The sequence below is a fragment of the Chiloscyllium plagiosum genome, chromosome 14 (genome assembly GCF_004010195.1).
Source record: "Chiloscyllium plagiosum isolate BGI_BamShark_2017 chromosome 14, ASM401019v2, whole genome shotgun sequence".
Classification (NCBI taxonomy): domain Eukaryota; kingdom Metazoa; phylum Chordata; class Chondrichthyes; order Orectolobiformes; family Hemiscylliidae; genus Chiloscyllium; species Chiloscyllium plagiosum.
The window spans coordinates 34413805-34419782 of NC_057723.1; the positions used below are offsets into that span (position 1 = coordinate 34413805).

Below are 5978 nucleotides of genomic sequence, written 5' to 3' on the forward strand. Positions count from 1 at the left end.
GTTTTTGTTTGAGAGTGTTGGTGGGTTTGTGTGCTACAAGGATTCCGAGGGGTCTTAGTAGTCTGGCTGTCATTTCTGAAACTTCTTTGATGTATGGTAAGGTGGTTAGGGTTTCTGGCTGTGTTTGGTCTGCTTGTCATGGTTTGTTCTTGCGGAATCTGTGCACTGTATTTTTTGAGTATCCATTCTTCTTGAATACGTTGTATAGGTGGTTCTCCTCTGTTTTCCGAAGTTCGTCTGTGCTGCAGTGTGTGGTGGATCGTTGGAATACTGTTCTGATAGAGCTTCGTTTGTGTGTTTTGCGATGGTTGCTGGTGTAGTTAAGTATTTGGTCAGTGTCGGTTTTCTGCATACACAGGTTTGTAGTTCTCCGTTGTCCTTTCTTTCGACTGTGACGTCCAGGAATGCGAGTTTGTTGTCAGTTTCTTCCTCCTTGGTGAACTTTATGCCTGTGAGGGTGTTGTTGATGATGTTAAATGTCTCTTCTATCTTGTTTTGTTTTGTGATGACAGAGGTGTCATCTACGTAGCGGACCCAGATTTTTGGTTTGATGATTGGTAGGGCTGTTTGTTCTAGTCTTTGCATTACTGCTTCTGCTATGAATCCTGATAGCGGAGATCCCATGGGTGTGCCGTTGTTTCAGAAGTTTCAGAAATGACAGCCAGACTACTAAGACCATTGTTGTGGTTCTGTTCGCCAAGCTGGGAATTTGTGTTGCAGACGTTTCGTCCCCTATCTAGGTGACATCCCCAGTGCTTGGGAGCCCCATGTGAAGCGCTTCTGTGATGTTTCCTCCGGCATTTGTAGTGATTTGTATCTGCTGCTTCCGGTTGTCAGTTCCAGCTGTCTGCTGCAGTGGCTGGTATATTGGGTCCAAGTCGATGTGCTTATTGATTGAATCTGTGGATGAATGCCATGCCTCTAGGAATTCCCTGGCTGTTATCTTTTTTCTGTATTCCTAGGAGGAAACATCATAGACGCGCTTCACAGGAGGCTCCCAAGCACTGAGGATGTCACCTAGATAGGGGACGAAACGTCTGCAACACAAATTCTCAGCTCGGCGAATAGAACCACAACAACGAGCACCCGAGCTACAAATCTTCTCACAAACTTTGAACTACTAAGAACCCTCAGAATCCTAGTAGCACACAAACCCACCTACACTCTCAAACAAAAACTAACAAACTTAAAAGACCCAGTACAACCCATGGACAAAACCAATGTCATCTCCAAAATTCCATGCAAAGACAGCCACAAACACTACATAGGACAAACAGGAAGAAAGTTAGCCACCAGGATACACGATCACCAGCTAGCCACAAAAAGACACAACCCTCTCTCCCTCGTAGTCCTACACACAGATGAAAAAAAACACCATTTCGACTGGGACAACTGGGACAGGCTAAGCAAAAACATGCCAGAGAATTCCTAGAGGCCTGGCACTCCAACCACAATGCCATAAACAAACACGAAGATCTAGATGCCATCTATCAACCCCTCAGAAAATGAACAGGAAATTACATCACCACAAACCCCAGGAACCCCATCCAGGAGAAAGATAGAAATAGAAAGCAGGAGACAACAGCTTCGCTTCACTTGGAGGTCGCCACTGATGATGTTACCTAGCCAGGCAATGAAACACCTGGATATCAAACCTACAGCTCAGCGAGCAAACCTACACCCTAAACCTTAACCTGAGCTACAAACCTTGCAAAAATCATTTAAAGTATTTGTACCTAGGTACCCTGTAACTAGGATGGCGCCGAGAGGTGACATTACAAACTTTTCACTGCACTCATTCAAGTGAACATGACAATAAAGGGTACTCTATTTGATTGTGCATCTGTATTCTGCACTCTGTTCTGCTACTCTGGTGCATTTTGTATAGTACGATCTGCCTGTACTGCACACAAAAGAACACTTTTCACTGTACCTTGGTACATGTAACAACAATAAATGAATCAAATGAGTTGCCTGAGTAAAAAGCCACTCAAGAAACTTGTCACATAATACTTTTCAGTGCAGAACTGAGGGAGTGCTGCACTGCTGAAGTCATTGTCTTTTACTTAAGACATTAAGCGAAGTTAATGCCACTAATTTGAGCAAGAGCTGATGAATTCGGTTTTGATCAAGATTTATTCTTCAACTGATATTACTGGAAGATATTATCTGATCATTAACTCCTGACTTTGTGGGACATTGCAGTGTGCAACTGCCTGTTGCAGTTAAGTCGTTGTAAACCACATCAGGACATCTTGTGTTTGCAAAAGATCCCCACTAAATGTCAGATTTCTTTTCTTAACCTTCTATAACAATCGGTGAAATTCAAAATTCAGATTTGGTGGGACTTTTAAGTTGATGTTATGTTATATTATGTTTCTCATTAAATGAATCAAGTAAGATTGATTCCTTAACAACATATATACTGAAGAGAAAGATTAATCATTTAGATATATCAGAAAAATGCTGGTGTAATCCCAGCAAAATAATAACTATATTCAATTGACAGATTTTATTTTCAGCCAAATTATTTCAACTTCCTGTATTAATAATCTTTAAGTGGAACTTTGGATATTCAAGGTAATGAATACATATACCTCAAAACCGCCATTTTAATTTTAAACTGGAAAGGCTTACTTAGCCAAAATGTTGTTAAAAAGCTGATTTGATTATTCCAGCAGACATAAAACCGTTGGAATAACAAACGCTCATTGTAAATCACACTAACAATCATGCAATCAACTATATTGAACAATAAAAGGACAAATCCTCAAATTAGCTTAATATAAATTACTGGAACTAAAAGTCTGATATTAAATAAAAACGATTTATGAACTGAAGTACCGTGGGCAATTTCAGATATTGGTAACGGTATTAAAACAGGAAGAAAGGAATTCCACAACTCTGGCGATGAAACACGTTTACTCTATCTTACTTATTAGCGATTAATTACATTATAGTACATCCAGATAACCGAAAAGTAAGATGAATTTGTCAATCGTTTTAAGCTTTCTGCCGACTGACCTTGGCTTCCTTTGTTTTTCTTCTGGCTGGAGTCTAACAACTGACACATGCGCACTGAACCCCGCTGGGAATCCTGTCCACTCCCCCCGCCAACAGATGGCGGTGTTTAGGGAGTAACTGCGGAGCATGCGCAACGAACAGTGGCTAATCAAATAAATGCAACATATTGTGGATTTGAAGTAAAAACAGAAAGTGCTGGAAAAACTCTGTAGTTCTGGCACCAGCTGACAGAGTTATATTTCACATCCGTTAATGTCTTGGGAAGCAGCTGTCTTCAAATGTCCATGTACCTCTACGGGAGATGCTATAAAAGACTTAACCATGGATTTTCTTTTAGTAACGAAGTGCAGCTATTGCTCTACATTTGAATGTAAACCTGTCTGCAGTGTGCACCTACTGTTATTCCTGTAATCTCGGATTTAAAACAGTATCTGTATTGTATTTAGTTTACAATCCCTTTTCTCCTGGAAGGACTGAAAGTTATGCGCATGCCTAAACAAAGGGCGAACAGATTTGGCGCGTGCGCATCAAGGCCCCGCCCCCGACCCTAACGTCAAACGCGGTCGGCTGACCCCACTTACCGCTTCCTGGGTGAAAGGTGAGTGACGTGGCGAGACAAGTTGAGGTCGGGAAGTGGCAGGTGAGAGGAGGAGGGGGATTCGGGCTGTCAATGTGGCTATCAGTCACCGGCCACTCGGTTCGGTCTCTGAGGTTTCAGGTGTTAGGGCTCGGACGGAATAGAGACCGGCAAATGCGGGTAATGTCTCCCAACCATTCTGAGCTGCCAGGACAGCAATCTAGTGTCAGTGGATATATTTAAACTGCGACTTTCTCATTTTGAATTCAACGTCATATTTAAAGGTGCGACTTTAGATTAGATTAGTTTCCCTACAGTGTGGAAACTTGTCCGCTTTATCTTAATTAGACCATGAAACAGTACATCACAGGTACGGGCACTCCGGTCCAGATGTTGTACCGAACATGACGCCTCATTGCAATAATCTCTTCTGCCTGCCCTTGATCCATGTCCCTCCATACCTTGTATATTCACGCGCTTATCTCAAAGTCTCTTAAACGCCCCTATCTACCTGCTTCCTCTCTGCCACCACTGGCAGCGTGTTCCAGACTCCTACCACTCTGGGTTTTAAAAAAAATCTTACCTCTCGCATCTCCTTTTGAACTTTCCCTCTCTCGCCTTAAGTGCAAGCTCTCTAATGTTAGATTTGGAGGTGCTGATGTTGGACTGGGGTGAGCAAAATTAAAAATTACACAACACCAGGTTTATAGACCAACAGGTTTATTTGGACGCACTAGCTTCTGGAGTTCTACTCCATCATCATCGGATGGTTGTGGAGGAGCAGTGCTCTGAAAGTTGGTCATCGGAAAAAAACCTGTTGGACTGGGGTGGTGTGATTTTTGACTTTGCCCCAAACTTGAGATTTTTCAATTCTGGGAAAAGAGATTCTGACCATCAACTTTTTTTTTGGCATCTCATAATTCTATAGACTTCTATCAAGTCTCCCCTCAGCCTCTGCCATTCCAGAGAAAACAACCAAGGTTTTTCTAACCTCCAGCTTTTACCGTCTAATCCAGGCAGCATCCTGATAAATCCTTTCTGCACCCTCTCCAAAGCCTCCACATCCTTCCTGTAATGTGGTGATCAGAATTGAATGCAATATGCTGGTGGCCTGACTGAAGTCTTTTACAAAGCTGCAACATGCCAACCTGACTCTTATAGGCAAAAGTGAGCACTGCAGATGCTGGCGATTAGAGTGGCGAATGTGGCACTGGAAAAGCACGGCAAGTCAGACAGTATCCGAGGAGTAGGAAAATCAACGTGTTGGGCAAAAGCATCCCTGATGAAGGGCTTTTGCCCAAAACATCAATTTTGCTGCTTGGATGCTGCCTGATCTGCTGTGCTTTTCCAGCACCACACTCTCGAACCTGACTCTTGTACTCAATTCCCTGTTTTTATATGTAAAAGTTACTTTTTTAATTGTTTATTTTGAACACGTACTCTACAGTTTTTTCTGTTCTCTTGAAGTGTCAAAATTGTTTGATGACGGACTTCTGTTTTATTCAAGATTTTTCCCCCATTTAACTTGACTCATCTTTCTAACACTGGTTTTCAGACTTTTTATTAGTTTAGGATATTCTACGATGTAAGTCTCATGCTCAGTTTGCTGTAGAGTACTGCCTTTGCTGTCTAGGAGTCCACCACATGAACTAAATGTCTGAGCTAGCGAAGCTAAGCTCTGAAGAGCATGCTGTTGGTGTAGATATATAGTGCATCACAAGACCTTGGTATTTAGTTTGTTCTATCTCATGATGATGCAAGTAGATCTCCAACTGCAATGATGCAATGCTTCAAGTTGCATTATGTGACATTGGTATATTTTGGTCAAGTTGCACACCCTTAAGGAAGTGTTGTAAAAAACCACTGCCAAGTAGACTTTAATCTTCTGAGACAGAATCATACTCTTTCTAAAGTATGTGAGTGAGTCTGCCAAATGATCTTGTTTTTGTAAGGTGACGATTGATTTTAACACCCAGATAATGGTACTGGATAAGAAACTCTCAAGATAGCAAAACTTCAGTATTGTTGAAGTGACTGAGGTTTTTGAATACATGGCCAGAAGTGGGTTGGTACATGATCTGAAATGAACAAATTATGCTGAATATCTTTGAATGACAGCCATATCGTATACCAATTTCCGCAGTCTTTCATGATTTATGATCAAACTTCAGTTAATGAACACCATATAGAGATTTTTATTATATTTGTCCCTGAATCTGATGTGCTGCAACAAATACTTCTATTGTTTCTTAGCCTACACAGAGCCATAGAGATGTACATCATGGAAACAGACCCTTCGGTCCAACCCGTCCATGCTGACCAGATATCCCAACCCAATCTAGTCCCACCTGCCAGCACCTGGCCCATATCCCTCCAA

The 5978-nt window shown here is 41.8% G+C and overlaps 2 protein-coding genes across 6 annotated transcripts in view; one reads left to right on the forward strand and one right to left on the reverse strand.

Annotated features, from left to right (window-relative positions):
- Positions 1–3376, reverse strand: part of LOC122556614 (microfibril-associated glycoprotein 3-like) — a 12828-nt gene extending 9452 nt beyond the window's left edge. For both annotated transcript variants that reach the window (XM_043703522.1, XM_043703521.1), the window contains exon 1: positions 3025–3376. The gene's annotated coding sequence lies outside the window, so the exon portion shown is untranslated. The remainder of the gene's footprint in view (positions 1–3024) is intronic.
- Positions 3377–3530: 154 nt separating this feature from the next.
- The window catches only part of fam114a2 (family with sequence similarity 114 member A2), a 36839-nt gene continuing 34391 nt past the window's right edge, over positions 3531–5978 (forward strand). The window contains exon 1 of one of the 4 annotated variants that reach the window (XM_043703518.1): positions 3531–3622. The gene's annotated coding sequence lies outside the window, so the exon portion shown is untranslated. The other 3 variants (XM_043703516.1, XM_043703517.1, XM_043703519.1) reach the window with 3 other exon arrangements.